Source organism: Triticum dicoccoides, chromosome 3B (assembly GCF_002162155.2).
Source record: "Triticum dicoccoides isolate Atlit2015 ecotype Zavitan chromosome 3B, WEW_v2.0, whole genome shotgun sequence".
NCBI lineage: Eukaryota > Viridiplantae > Streptophyta > Magnoliopsida > Poales > Poaceae > Triticum > Triticum dicoccoides.
Window position 1 is genome coordinate 207221627 of NC_041385.1, and position 16457 is coordinate 207238083.

A 16457-nucleotide genomic window follows, 5' to 3' on the forward strand; every position below is an offset into this window, starting at 1 on the left:
CATGTGATTGGGCCGAGGTCCGGGGTGCGAGCTGGAAGCAGAAGGGCGTCGCCCCCGAGGCTGCGGCATCCAAGAGCTCGTTGACGCGTTCCAGCAACGCATCCCGACCGCTCTCCATCAACCTGCATCGTAGCAGCTCCCGAGCCACAGTGAGCGCGACCCTCATGTTTGCTTGTTCCCATCGGGTGTGCGGCGCCGTGGCTGCCCGCACCTGCCGCGGAGTAACGGCGGACGGCATGTGACCGCGCCGCCCACGCCCCGCAGCGTTCTCCGTAGAGCGGGCTGCCTGGGGCGTGGGGTTGAGGTCTTCTGGGGCAGGCGGCATGGCCCGGGCCAGCCAGGCCGCCCTGCGGTTGGTGTTGGTCATCGGGTCGCTAGACAGCAGACTTGCGAAGCGACGGCGGGCTGATTGGCAGAAGGAAAGATCCGGCGCACCCCTACCTAGCGCGCCAAATGTCGGATTTAGGATTCCGGCAAAACCCTTGAGGTTCGAACACTGGGGTGTGCACGAAGATTTCCCCCTACCGAATCTTGCGCTCAGCCTTGCCGCGATCTCTAAGCTTATCACGATGGATTCACAACACAAGAGACACAAGATTTATACTGGTTCACGCCACCATTGTGGTGTAATACCCTACTCTAGTGTCTGGTGGCGGATTGCCTCTTGGGCTGATCATGAATAGTACAAGGGGAAGAACAGCCTCCTGAGGAGAGGTGTTGTTGTGCTTGGTAGGTGGTTCTGCTCAAGGGGAGATTTCGATGTAACACTCCAAAAATTTTGATTTGGTTTTTATCAATTTTTTTATTTTGTTTTGAAGGAGGCTATTTGAAATCTTTCTAAAAAGACTCTCCTTCTCAAATAATTTCTCTTATCACAAATATTTTATTTTTGGGTCATCCTCAACCTTGATGTTTGGTATTGAAGGCTTTTCATTGGTATTGACTCATCACAAGTTAATTTTTGAAAAGTTTTTTAACTAAAAAGAAATCCTATGGGTTTTTGGATTTATTCTTTTTATTACAACCATTCTCTTTTACCATGCCTCATGGTAACACTTTCTTCCAAAACCCCTCCCCCCACTTTGGGTCAAGTCAAATATCCAATCCCAGCAAGTTCAACCCATTTTTTTATTTTTATTCCATTAATTTTATCCCCAAAACTATTTCTGTCTTTTATTTTGGACCTAGGTGATTTACAAAGGAAGTACCTGATTCCCTTTGAGTTTTGATCCCAAACCAACTCCTCTGAGTAGTCCTTAGCACCCCCAACCTAGATCCATCAAGATCCACTCTTCCACAGTTCAAAATTTTCAAGTTTTTCTCACTGCAAGTTTGGACCATATTTGTCATTTTTGGTGAAATTCAATATTTTTCTTCTCCAAAAATTCTGGGATAAATCAGGCAGCCCCCAGGTGCATTGAGAGGTCACCTCACCCAAGATCAGCTCCATAAGAAATTTCCACATGCCAAAAACATTTAATCGAACAACTGGCATGCACTGTTGCTGTTCAAATCCAGAAAATTCAGAGTTTCAGTGTTTCTGTTTCGCTGTCAGTGTCGTTTTTTCAGAGCACGGCGTCGATCTCGCTAGTAACTGCAGTGGCGCCTTGCTCCCTGTTCCCCCTCCTTATCCAGAGCGCCGCATGGTCATTTGGACGGGCACCATCGTCGGTGGTGACATGTCTCACCGACGCCGGCAGCTTCTGCGGTGGCAGAGCCACCCGTGGCGGCCAGCAGGGACAAGCACCACCTTTCGGCGCCATCCAGCACCGCCCAAGCCACCCGAAGCCTCTGCATGGCTGTCTGCTTGCCTGTGCACGCTGCGGCACCATCGCCGTGGCCTGAGCAGCGCAAAGCGTGCTCTCTACCGCCGACGAGCTCCGTGAGCCGTTCCGTCGGGAACGTGGACTACCACCCAAGGCAGGCCAAACTTAACGCTTGAACGGAACCAGTAGACCCTAGTGGTGATGCCTAGCCTTCTAAACCACCTGACCGACCGCTGCCCCACCGTAATCCTTACCGGATTTATCCCGTTCGTGGCCACGCCTCGGACCAGCTATAAAAGGAGCCCTCGAGCTTGTTCTCGCCCCTGCACCACTCCTCCACCTTACCAGAGCCCCGCCTAGCCACTAGGAGGACCCCGAGAAGGTCTCCTTCCCCGACTCCGGCCACCCCGATCCGCCTCGGGCTCCGGCTTGATTCACTCAGGTGAGACCATCCCCGCCTCCCAGACCGTGCTAGTGGCCTCCTACTCCACCCAGTTCTCTAACCCGAGCCCCAATTTGACCTTCGCAGCCCTCCCCGGCGAGATCCACCAACACCCGAACCACCGCCCGCTGGAGTTGGGGGCAGCCGTCGACGTGGTGCTCGCTGGCGACCAACTCCACCACCCACAGGTGCGGAAGGACCCAAGGAACCCGTAGGTACCCTCCTTTCTCCCTACCTCGCCGTGGATCGCCGCCGGCGACCACCGCAGCCTTCGGGCACCGGTGACTCTGTTTCAGCGTTTAAACCTGACGGGTGGGACCCCCACGTCAGCTTTTTCTTTTTTTTCAACCGTTTTCTGAAAACGCCTTCGGGCAAATACGCTTTCTAACTGAAACGTTTTTCTGTCTTTTTCTGTTCTACCCCCTTGGAAACTTTCTGTTTCATTACAGATAAGTCCCTGGGCTAAAACTTTAATAACTTTTAAACAGAACATGATTTTTGATTGATTCTTTTTCTGTCATCTTTATTTTTCTGTCTAGTTTTTTATCATATTTATTTGAAAAAAAAATATTTCGAACACTTTTTGTGCACACACGGTATTTACGTTAGAACGTATTTTCCTTATACTGTAGATACCGGAGGAGGTGACGGAACCGCGAACTTCACCGAGCTAGACTCCGACTACTCCGAACCAGGCAAGCATGTTTGATCCTTTGATATGATGAGTATTTTGCATGTTTGCTTGAGTAGTTATTTCATGGCATGTTTATATGAATAGCAGTAAGTGTTATATTACATGCAAAGCTAATACAAGTGAGCTTCGAAACTCGATGAGTTATTTGATGTGAGTTTACATGATCATGTGGTGACATGAAAGGTGGTAAGATGGTATTGTTGAAGCATACCAGTCTTATGCCAAACCATTTAACTCCAGTGTTAACGTGGATCAAGTCACGTTACCATCCATTTCCTTTTTGTGCTACCACATGTTTTCTGCAAAGAATATGGTTTAGTAAGTTGCAAACCTCTTTCCTCGTACACACCAAGTAGAGGGACCGTGATGAGGGTTCCATGGCCCTGAATTAAAGCCAGTCGTCCGATCAGGGGGCATGGGTGTTTCCGGTTGGGACCGAGAGGGGGGCACCCCTTAGAGCGCGCGATATAAATTTGATCCCATGCTACTCGAGGTTGTGGCCTCCCCGTCTCAAAGTTTTTCTTGAACGCTACCTTGGGTGATTCCTGGCATCGGGATGTGGAATGGGTGTGTACTGGTTAGATGTGTTTCTTCTGAAATACCTTAAACGGAACTAGTCCTTCGTGACTACTGAAATCCGTTGGCTGTGTATAAATAGTACAAACTCTGCAGAGTCAAAATCATTCGAGTAACCGTATCTTTGGTCAAGGACTGTGATCAACTTATCTATGTCAGTCTCAGTGTCAGTCTCAGCGACAATCTCCGGTGAATAAGCATGAGGGTTAAATCCAGCTGAATGATTACTCCTGTGGATGGACTAACCCGTTTATTATTATGTACTGTGTATTTCCTTGGAGTGATTTAACTTCATGAATTTATTGAATACGAATGTTGAAATATAAGCCCTTTTCTGTGATGTCGCTCAGACGTCCGACTGTGGCACTCTTGATATTTACTTTCGATATAAGACCTTTATGTGATGTTGCTCAGACGTCCGATTGTGGCACTCTTGTTATCTACTTTTGATATAAGCCCTTTATGTGATGTCGTTCAGACATCCGACTGTGGCACTCTTGCTATTTACTTTCGATATAAGCCTTTTACGTGATGTCTCTCAGATGTCCGACTGTGGCATCACTGTTATTTATTTTCATTATAAGCCCTTTCCGAGATGTCGCGTAGACGTCCGACTGTGGCACGCACTGTCATTTACATTTCAATATAAGCCCTTTATGCGGCGTCGCTCAGACGCCCGACTGCGGCACGTTAATTTATTTCTACCTTTCGAGGCGTCGCTTTAGACACCCGATCGGTTTTCAGTTATTTTATTTGAGTGCAAATTTATTATTTGAGTGTGCATTGTTATTTGCTCATTGTGCATCATGTTTGCATTTGTTATATCTCATGTCCGAACTGTCTTGCGAGTACGTTCGAAGTACTCACCTGGCTTGTTGATTTGGCCAGATGTTGACGAAGGCGATCTTATGGATGAAGAGTACAATAGCGAGTCCGACGCCTAGAGGAGTCCCAGTCAGTCCCGTGCGATCCTAGAATTGGTCACTTGTATCATATACGCTTCCGCTACCTGAATAAAATCATCGAGCCTCACTTCGACGCTCGATGAGCTGCAAGATTAGGAGTCATGTCACCCACTTCACTGTGACATATCCACCACCACTTTTATTACGAGTCAGTAGTATGCCACCACACCCTTGTGTCATATCCGCCCTTATGTATAATATTGGTGTGCTTGTAATAAATTGTTGAGCAACCTCAGCTCAACCCTGTATAATATTTAGTACTACTAGATTTCTGTATCAAGGATTTATCTACCAGTAAGGAGGATTTTCCTATACTGGTCTATATAAAGGTCGGTTTCTCAATAAGCTTTTTATTGGAAAACCGGCCGTGACAAACTTGGTCCCAGAGCCAGGCTGACTGTAGGAAGCCACTAGGTGTGATCTCTAATCAGCTATTAGCGTAATGAGTGCTCTTTTAATATTTTGCAAATGTAGCAATTTTCTGTTAGTCATCATAAATTTATGATTTGACTATTCGGAATTTTTGTCTACTTTTGTAGATGGCGGGCAACGACTGTGAGTCAGAGGTGTTCACCAATGTACCTGAGGGGTTTGTCAAGCTTCTTGTCTCCATAGTCAAAATCGTGATAGGGCCATCCACTCGTCCGGAGTTCACACTCTACCGGCACAAGATCGGCGACAGTCTGTCCATGCATCAGGCTGCGGTGCAATTCAAGGGAGGACGTGTTAAGTCAAGCCGCTTCCGGTTTGTGGGAAGGGCCATGCCTACGGAGAGGCATGCTATGCAGATGGCTGCCCGTGAGGTGATAGCTCGTCTTCGGGATGTTCTTGCTTCAATGAAGACTCGTCGCTACCGCTACCTTCCATGCCACGTGCCATACACATGTCACTATGCATTTGCTTGCCCTAGGGGAGAGAGAGATGAGGCTATTGAGATGTTAGTTGAGTACCTCAAGGCCCTCGAGGCAGCTTTTGATAACCTCATGGACGACCTTGTGGCTGCTCGTATGGACGCTGTGCATAACTGTTCCGCCAACAGGAGGGAGCTCCTCCACACAGCACCACCACTAACATACGTCTCGTCCTCAGCATCCTATGCACCTGCCACCTTCGCCACTGCTCGCCGCCTGCCTACTCCTGAAGAATTTGACCGAGTCATTGCTCCTACTCCAGTTAGAGCTGCACCACCTACCGCACCCACACCAGCTCCACAGTTCAGTGCTTCATGTCTGGAGCCTATTAGTGAGGAGGAGGTTGAGTCTGCAGCATCACTGGGTCTTGCCCTTGGCAGGCAGAGGGAAGTCCTTACCATCTCCGACTGAGTGCGCCTAGCAGCCGTGCAATGCGTCAGCTTGTATGATATGTTTATATGTATATAGGTTGCGAGAAGTAGTTTGTGTGCGCATCATGTAGGAACTGGGAGAAGTGCACTAGCCTAAATAACATGTCAGGAATGTGTACGCACATCCTGAGTGATGTATTGTATAATTACGGCTTGCGTGTAAGATATGTACTGAGCGGTCCTTCTCCATGCGCAATCAAGTATTTTCTTGAAAAATGTTGGAGTTCTTAATTTTTCGTCTTGCAAAATTATTTATTCTGCCACTCAGCTTTTCTCATAAGTTTTACAAAAAAATACCCCAGAATGGAAAATGCCTCGTCGTTGGACTCGTTCCATGCCAAGTCCGCCAGAAGAAAATTATGGTACGCAGACAAGCAACAATTACACACAGGGGCAGTCAAGTCAGCAAGGCTGTGAAGCGGCATTTTCTCAAGTATGCCGCCTTTATGAGCAAAGCCAGCAACAACATCAAGAAATGATGTACCATGTCATCAATATGGGAAATCACCATGGACCGTATCAGCAGTAATCCAAATTGTCTGAACTACAAAAGACGCGTCCCCAACGTTCTCGCACATTGACAAACCTCTTGAGGCCGATGATTGGCTTCGAGACATTGAAAGAAAATTAATTATTGCACAATGTTCTGACTGTGAGAAGGTACTATATGCACCTCACTATCTTACTGGAGCAGCTGCATCATGGTGGGAGAATTTCCTACACATGCGCCCCAATGAAAATGACATCACCTGGGAAGAATTTAAAGAAGGTTTTCGTGGGGCGCACATACCCAGAAGCATTATGAAGATCAAGAAGAGGGAGTTTGATGACCTCAAGCAGAGAACCATGACAGTGACTAAGTACAATAGTCAGTTTACTCTATTGTCTCGTTACACCAATGAAGAGCATATGACTGAAAACAAAAAAGACGGAAAAATTCCTGGACGGTCTGGCACGGGGTGGGACCCCCCCTGTCAGCTTTTTATTTTTTTTGAACCGTTTTCTAAAAATGCCTTCGGGCAAATACGCTTTCTAACTGAAACATTTTTCTGTCTTTTTCTGTTCTACCCCCTTGGAAACTTTCTGTTTCATTACAGATAAGTCCCTGGGCTAAAACTTTAATAACTTTTAAACAAAATATGATTTTTGATTGATTCTTTTTCTGTCATCTTTATTTTTCTGTCTAGTTTTTTATAATATTTATTTGAAAAAAATATATTTGGAACACTTTTTGTGCACACACGGTATTTACGTTAGAACGTATTTTCTTTATACCGTAGATACCGGAGGAGGTGACGGAACCGCGAACTTCACCGAGCTAGACTCCGACTACTCCGAACCAGGCAAGCATGTTTGAACCTTTGATATGATGAGTGTTTTGCATGTTTGCTTGAGTAGTTATTTCATGGCATGTTTATATGAATAGCAGTAAGTGTTATATTACATGCAAAGCTAATACAAGTGAGCTTCGAAACTCGATGAGTTATTTGATGTGAGTTTACATGATCATGTGGTGACATGAAAGGTGGTAAGATGGTATTGTTGAAGCATACCAGTCTTATGCCAAACCATTTAACTCCAGTGTTAACGTGGATCAAGTCACGTTACCATCCATTTCCTTTTTGTGCTACCACATGTTTTCTGCAAAGAATATGGTTTAGTAAGTTGCAAACCTCTTTCCTCGTACACACCAAGTAGAGGGGCCGTGATGAGGGTTCCATGGCCCTGGATTAAAGCCAGTCATCCGGTCAGGGGGCATGGGTGTTTCCGGTTGGGACCGAGAGGGGGGCACCCCTTAGAGCGCGCGATTTAAATTTGATCCCATGCTACTCGAGGTTGTGGCCTCCTCGTCTCAAAGTTTTTCTTGAATGCTGCCTAGGGTGATTCCTGGCATCGGGATGTGGAATGGGTGTGTACTGGTTAGATGTGTTTCTTCTGAAATACCGTAAACAGAACTAGTCCTTCATGACTACTGAAATCCGTTGGCTGTGGTTAAATAGTACAAACTCTGCAGAGTCAAAATCATTCGAGTAACCGTATCTTTGGTCAAGGACTATGATCAACTTATCTATGTTAGTCTCAGTGTTAGTCTCAGCGACAATCTCCGGTGAATAAGCATGATGGTTAAATCCAGCTGAATGATTACTCCTGTGGATGGACTAACCCGTTTATTATTATGTATTGAGTATTTCCTTGGAGTGATTTAACTTCATGAATTTATTGAATACGAATGTTGAAATATAAGCCCTTTTCTGTGATGTCGCTCAGACGTCCGACTCTGGCACTCTTGATATTTACTTTTGATATAAGCCCTTTATGTGATGTCGCTTAGACGTCCGACCGTGGCACTCTTGTTATCTACTTTTGATATAAGCCCTTTATGTGATGTCGTTCAGACGTCCGACTGTGGCACTCTTGCTATTTACTTTCGATATAAGCCCTTTATGTGATGTCACTCAGACGTCCAACTGTGGCATCACTGTTATTTATTTTCATTATAAGCCCTTTCCGAGATGTCGCGTAGACGTCCAACTATGGCAAGCACTGTCATTTACATTTCAATATAAGCCCTTTATGCGGCGTCGCTTAGACGCCCGACTGCAGCACGTTAATTTATTTTTACCTTTTGAGGCATCGCTTCAGACACCCGATCGGTTTTCAGTTATTTTATTGGGATTTCAGGAGGACTACCACCTGACTTCCTTTTTACTTAACATGCCGTGCAAATTTATTATTTGAGTGTGCATTGGTATCTGCTCATTGTGCATCATGTTTGCATTTGTTATATCTCATGTCCGAACTGTCTTGCGAGTACATTCAAAGTACTCACCTGGCTTGTTGATTTGGCCAGATGTTGACGAAGGAGATCTTATTGATGAAGAGTACGATAGCGAGTCCGACGCCTAGAGGAGTCCCGGTCAGTCCCGTGCGATCCTGGAATTGGTCACTTGTATCATATACGCTTCCGCTACCCGAATAAAATCATCGAGCCTCACTTCGACGCTCGATGAGCTGCAAGATTAGGAGTCATGTCACCCACTTCATTGTGACATATCCACCACCACTTTTATTACGGGTCAGTAGTATGCCACCACACCCTTGTGTCATATCCGCCCTTATATATAATATTGGTGTGCTTGTAATAAATTGTTGAGCAACCTCAGCTCAACCCTGTATAATATTTAGTACTACTGGATTTCTGTATCAAGGATTTGTCTACCAGTAAGGAGGATTTTCCTATACTGGTCTATATAAAGGTCGGTTTCTCAATAAGCTTTTTATTGGAAAACCGGTCATGACATTCGATCCCCTTCCTATGGTGGTGGCTAGTCCTATTTATAGAGGCCCTGGTCATCTCCCCAAATATTGAGCGGGAAGGGATCCAACAACGGCCGATTCGAAAGGGGACAACTAGTACAAGTTATCCTGACTAAAGGTTGTCTTCGCCTGCTAAAGGCTCTGGTGGTGACGCCGTCTTGGGCTCCATGGTGATCTCCGTCCTGCCATCCTGCTGGTCTTGGTCTTGTTGCACCGATACGGAAACCTTTGCCTGATGCCTCGGTACCCCGCGCCTGTGCTTGGCCCCTTAGGACCAAAGGGGAAACAAGGACACTATGCATGGTGGCACCTGCCTGGCGCCCGCCTAGCCTTGGTCGTCATGGCTTGTGTCACGGGAACCTCGCGAGGTACCCCTTGCCTTAATCTCTCCGTGTCGGTTTACTAGAGTAGGGGTACCCTAGTATCCCGAACTTGTGCACGGGCAGTCGCAGCACCCCGTGGCAAGGCTTGCCGGGTGACCGCCGAGGTTCTCCGTGGTTCCTTTGGAGCCATTCAAGAACAAAGTATTCAAGCCAAGGAGACAAGGCCCCGGCAAGAGGAGCTTGCCGGGAAGGCCAACCAAGGCATCTCAAGGAACTTGCCGCGACGCGCCACGCGTCCCGGCGAGGGCCGGTGAGCGACAAGCTTCCGGATGCGACAAGACAACGACCGCGGCAAGGCGCTTGCCGCGGCAAGCTACCACTCTGTACCCGCGCTCCAGCTCGTCCACCAACGTGTCGCCCTGGGACCTTTCCAGGCGCGCGTGGCAAGAGGCTGTGCAGCTAGCGGTGCGCGGTGGCGAGCGGCGCTGACAAGATTGCCATCGTGGCAAGCGGTGGCGTCCCTGACGGTCCCTTTTTGCACTATTTGGGCGACGCAGACGGGCATTTAATGCCTTTGTCCCCTGCCGTCAGGGTTAGGTATGATACACTGTACAGGTAGTTGTACCAACCGCAACACCTTTCCATTTTTACCCTTGTCTGCGTTGCCACCTGTCGGTGACCCCTTGAGCATATAAAAGGAGGCCCATGCGCAACGTAGAGGGGGGTTCGAAGGCAGAAAACACTCACGCTCGGTCTCGTTAGCAGCTAGTGTGTACTGTAGCACTCGGCGCTCCTGAGCAAGAACTCAATACACTCAGACATGCAGTAGTAGGAGTATTATCTCTCCGGAGAGCTCCGAAGCTGGGTAAACTGCTCGTGTGCTTCGCCTCGATCCGCTCTTTGCGCGATCTCCGCCCCCCTGCCGAACCGAAAGGGGCCCGGTCCGCCGGCCCCATAGGTGTTCGTGGATCAGTTTCCCCGACACTCCGCCTCCCTCGCGAGCCTGCTTGGCGAGGCCACTCCTGAGGAGGCCTTGTGTCGTCCGCCCCGTGAAGCTGACTAAGGCATAGCCTAGTGGTGGGAAGGGGCTGATGCCTTCCCACCCACCCAGGTTCAAGGCACGGTACTTGCAATTTGGGTTTGTTGCACCAATTATACTGTAGGGGGTTCCCTTACAGTCTTTCTATAAAAAAAGGCGGGCCGCACTTGGCCACTGGTGGTGCCATGCCGCGGGCCGCAGGCAGGCAAGTCTGGGGAACCCCGTTCCCAGAACGCCGACACTTTCCGAAGAAACAATTCCAAGTGAATGGTATTAATGTTATTGAAAAATCTCCGACAATCACTATTGGAAGTTTTCAAATACCGCTACCTACTGTCAAAAAGAAATATGAAATGCTTATTGTTGGGGACATTCAAATCCCTATCAAGGTAACTTAGTGATTAACGAAAGTTCTTCGGTTTCATGCTAATCGAAAGTGGTTGTTAATAAGACCCGATCAACCTTATTAATGAATCATTTTTGAGCGGTATGAAGTTGATGAATTTAGTAAGCACTACCTTCTGTCCCTACTTTTGTTTTCTGTTTTTATTAGTTAAATAAAATATAATGCCATGTTATGTCTATTTTCTGAATTTCCCGTGCAAAAATGAAAATGACCCAAAAATAAAAGTTCTCAGAATGCTCTGAAAATATAATACGATTTTTTTCTGAATAGTTCTGAATTCTGGTGCAAATACTATTAGAGGGAGGTGCACCAGGTGGGTTGTGGTCCCCACGTGGGCCCCCTCACTTATCTCTTTAGCCCACATCATCACTTACCTCCAGAAAAAATCCCCATTGCTCTCTCTCTCTCTCGTGTTCTTGCTCTCAAACCCACGGATTTCGATCTCTTTGCTCGAAGCTCCATTTCAAAAACTATTTCAGGGGATTGTTTATTTGTATGTGACTCCACCGTTTGTCCAATTAGTTTTTGTTTGAGTTGTTTATATTTTGAATAATTAGCTACTCTTGGTGCTGCTGTAGATGAGCTTGCATGACGAATTCTTAGTGTTCTAAGTAGTTTGAATGCTTGTTAAGTCCTCTGTGTATCCCTATGAGTAGCTGCTATCAGTTTAATAAAGTTTTGTTGACAATTTTTTTGTCACCCAAATTTTTTATTTTCAGAAATTGTACGCGGATATGAATATCTTTAGGAAGTTTGGCTCTAAGAAGGACTCCAAGGGTGTTATTGGGGAGTCTTCTGATAGTGATCTCCACCCTCGGAGGTTGGAGGAAGTACGTCCGTGTGAATGGCTGCACACCCTATTCTTGGAAGAGGCTGGAATTCTTCAGGAGTTCACAAAATATGCTGCTAATGCCGGCCTCACCGACTTCATCGCAGATGAGTGTGACCAACATCAAATCCTCACAAACATCTTTGTTCAAAGGTTTACTTCTTGCCTAGAAATAATCCTCCTGAAGTGAGCTTTGATTTATTGCTGAAAACCATCAGATATCACTTACTGAATTTTGTGACATATGCATGATCCCGTCTAATGGGAGTTTAGCTGAACCTAGGCCGACTGGGTTTGAGGACTTTTATCGCACTTTGATAGTGGGAGATGAGAGAGAAGTGTCAGCTAACACTGCCGCTAGCATACACTTTCCTGTTGTACACTATTTTGCTTTATTTGTAGCTAAGTGCTTGCTTGCTAGAAAGAAAGTAGGTGCGCTCTACGCACCAGACTTTGCTGTTTTACGCCAAGCACTAGAGGGCGACAACACTTATAGCTTGGGAGCTATTGTAGCTCGTCGCCTCCATCTTAATAAATCCCAGGGGGAAATACATGGTGGGAGTTTTTCTACTCGTTTGGTGGCTCACTTTAATGTTGAGATACGCCCTCATAATTACCCTCTGACCAAGGTTTACTTAGACCATGCAGCCATGAAGCGTCATCATTTTCTTGCACGAGATTATTCTAATATTCCTATTCCTTATAACCTGGTATTTAGCATAAAAACTCGTGATATTATTCCTTTGCCTGCACCTGCTCTGTTTGACTCTATTGCCAGGGGCGGATACCGGATTATGCCTGCAGACATCATCGCTTAGCGGAACGCTCAGGCTGCCGCAGAGGCAGAGGAGGAGCCTCAGCAGTGGGATGAGTGGATGCCTGCTCCTCAGGATCCCTACTACCATCCAGGCTACTGATCTATTACCAACTTGGGCCAAAATCCTAAGCTTGGGGGAGTACGTGTTTCTCACCGACATTACATTCATGATCACATATCATTCCATTTGTCGGTGTTCACATTTTTTCATCGTATCATCCATGCTGAGATTTATTTTCTTGCTTTCTTCTTGTGTGTTTGAAAAACTTTAGAAAAACCAAAAAAATAGCTGTAGTGGTTTACTTTCTTTGCATGCTTATTAGTAGTATTAAAGAGAAAACCCAAAAAGATTTCCTTGTTCTTCCTTTTGCTTGTTGGGAGCTCTCCCGGTATATAGCTTTTCTCGTTTTTGTTTTTCCCTTTTATTTCCTTGTTCAAAAAACCCGAAAACTCCAAAAATATTTCAGTGTGTTTCTCTGAATTTCTTTTCTTTTTATTCGAGTCTTACCGACTAGAAGACCACGATGAAAATGTTGAGTGACTCTCATATGAATAATTGTTGAACTAATAAAGAGCCCATTTTACCTTGTCTTATCCCATTGAATAAAATGTTTTGCAGATTCCAACTTAGTCCATGGCACTCTTGCACTATTATTATTTTCATATCGTTCGGTCGTGCAAGTGAAAGGCAATAATGACGATATTCGTTGAACTGGCCGTGGCAGAGAGAAACTGGTATGAACTTGACTTGTTCTGTTTGTGTAAATATGTTTAACCTAGTATCCATGATTCAGCCCATTATGATTAAACATGTTTGCAATGACAATTAGAGATTATAGTTTCTCATGCCATGCATAAGTAGCTAGGAGTTGATAATGATTTATCTTGGATATCAACATAGCATTAAACTGATTGTGATGTGGTATGATGATATGGTATCCTCCTCTGGATGTTTGAGTGGCTTGACTTGGCACATGTTCATGCATGTAGTTGAATCAAAACCAACATAGCCTCTATGATATTTATGTTCATCGTGTTCATATCCTACTCATGCTAGTGTCCAATGTTATTTATGCATAATGCATGGTTATAACCGTTGTTGCTCTCTAGCTGTCCGCTTCTCAATCTAATTGCTAGCCTTCGCCTGGACTAAGTGCGAACTCTGCTTGTACATCTAAAACCTTAAACCCAAAGTTATTCCAAATGAGTCCATCATACCTACCCACATGCGGTATTACCCTGCCGTCCTAAGTAAATTTGCATGTGCCACCTCTAAAAACTTTTAGAAGTTATCCTTTTTGTGTGCCTAGATCGTTCATGGAACGACAGGAGGTGGTATTATCTTCCATGCTAAGCGGGTTATTCTCAAGTCGAGTGTTTATTCACTCGCCATCGCACGAGAAAAGGGCGGTAATAGGGATGCCCAGTCCCAAACTGCAAACATGAAAAAGAGTTAATCTCTTAAATAATCAAACAAAAACTCCCAATGGAGTCAAAACCTTTACTTTTATCACTTGGGAACCGCCACTAGCGTGCTTAGAATGGAAGATGTCGATAACTGATGGTCGTGAAGTGAATAAGAAGGGTGCCTGTCTCAAAATATTATTTATCTCTGTTTTAAAATTTGAGCTCTAGCACCGCTGTAAATCACTGCTTCCCTCTGCGAAGGGACTATCTATTTACTTTTATGTTGTGTCGCCACCTTCTTAAACAAGCGCTAGAAACTGAGTAGAGCACAACTGTCATGATTTATGCATTGTGTGTAGCTAATGTTGGGTGCATCATGACTGGATCTTTTCTACCATGCATTACAATGTCTAGTCGCTACTTGGACTTTGGAGGTGCTCTACATTTATGTTTTGCAGTCTCAGAAAGGGCTAGCGAGATACCACTATTGTCATATTATATCATGGTTGCTTTGACAACGTGTTGCTGTTTGAGATCTCTTGTTATTGCTCGCTAGCTGATTATGTCATTGATATGAGTTATTATAATCTTTAAGAGTTATTGTCGGCATGGTTAGTTATAATGATTAGCTGAAAACCGGGGTGCTGTTTAAGCTTATTTATGTAAACAAGAGCAGAAGAGTTCGGAAAAGTTTTTCTTTCTCACTTTCAGTTTATCAACTGAATTGCTTGAGGACAAGCAAAGGTTTAAGTTTGGGGGAGTTGATACGTCTCCATGTATCTACTTTTTCTCACACCTTTCCTCTTGTTTTGGACTCTAATTTGCATGATTTTAATGAAACTCAGCCCAGACTGACGCTGTTTTTAGCAGAACTACCATGGTGTTGTTTTTGTGCAGAAATATAAGTTCTCGGAATGGAATGAAGCTTTGCGAGGAATTTTTATATGATATATAAGAATTTCTGGAGCCAAGACCTACCAGAGAGGGGCCCCTCGGTGGGCGCAACCCACCAGCGCGTCCCCTCTCCTGGCGCACCCAGGTGGGTTGTCCCCATCTGTCGGTGGGAACGACACCTATGGGATCACAGGAATCCCTACTACGGTTGCGGGGCGCGGGGATGTGAGAAGAGCGGGATCAATAGTCAGTCAAGCACATGGGTCATTTACCGAGGTTCGGGCCGCGACGTGCGTGATACCCTAGTCCTGCTTTAGTGTCTATTTGAGTGTTCTTGGAGTTCTTGAGCTAGCTATGATGCGTAACTTGCTAAGGGGTCCGAATCCCTCTCTAGTATGCCTTGGGCCTCCTTTTATAGTCAAGGGGATTGCCATAGTGGCACACAGGAGGTGGCAATGGTTTATAGTGGCTAAGCTTATCGCTAGCCATTACGGGACAAGACACATTTAATGCGCCCCTTAGGTGCCCCCCTCACTTTATCGTGGACGAAAACTAGTCCCCGTCCCGTCCGTCGCCGCTCCACCTCACTCCAACACGCGTCCATGCCAGCGGGGCGCATGGTGCCATGTAGGCTGGCAGGGTGCTGAGGTGGCGCGGTGGTAGGGCCTTCACGAATATTTGCTTGCCACCACGTAGGCGTTCGCTGAGTTGGCCTAGAGGCCTCTTGTTGACACGCAGGTGCCTACCTAGCTGGTGGGCTGGCAGCTGCATGGGAACGGTGGTGGAATCTTGGCGGACGTGGACCTGGCTGTGGCCCCGTGGATGTGCTCGGCAAGGGCCTTGGCGAGGCCCTGGCAAGGGTCTTTCTACGGGACTGTGGTCGTCCCTGGCAAGGATCTTGCCGGAGGGTCTTGGCGTGGGCCTGGCTGTGGCCCCGTGGATTTCCTTGGCAAGGGTCTTGCCATGGATCGTCGTCTTCTGATCCTTGTCTTCACAAAGATCTGCATGCCACCATAGGGGTGCCTCCCGAGCCTGGGTTCCAACGTGGTTGATGGTGTTTGGAAACCTTGGGCTCAAGGGTGGCGCGCCTTGCTGGCATTGGGCAAGTTGCCCCGGTAAGGCTCCTGCCAGAGCTGCGGAGGCCGCCCCGGCAAGGATCTTCCCGGGGGAACTCACCTCGCCCTCTTGCCCCTTGTGCTTCTGGTCTTGGCATTCGCTTTGACCATCCCGTGGCTTTGACTCCTCCCTCTGCCCTGCTTAGTGTGGTTGTGGGCATGGCTCTGACTTCCCGTGCACTAGTAAGGGGTACAAAGGAGAGCCCCTACTTTAGTACACCGACAGGAGCCCTCGGGCCTGGGCCACACATAAGCGCAACGTGTTGTTGGGCTAGGCCCAGAATGGTGCACGGGCAGGTGGGGCAGATTTTACCGCAGTAATTTTTCCTGTCTGCTGCGCTTCCCCACGACTTGCGTTGAACGCGCGATGTGGGGGTCGTGTGTGATGTGGCGGTCACGCGCAGGGATGACCGAATCATGGCTGCGTCATCTCACAGTGGATAGTAAAGAGGCGGCTTGTGTGTCCCTTGAAAACCGCAAGGCCGCCACTTATTCACGTTCCACGTCTCCCATTACGCCCGCCC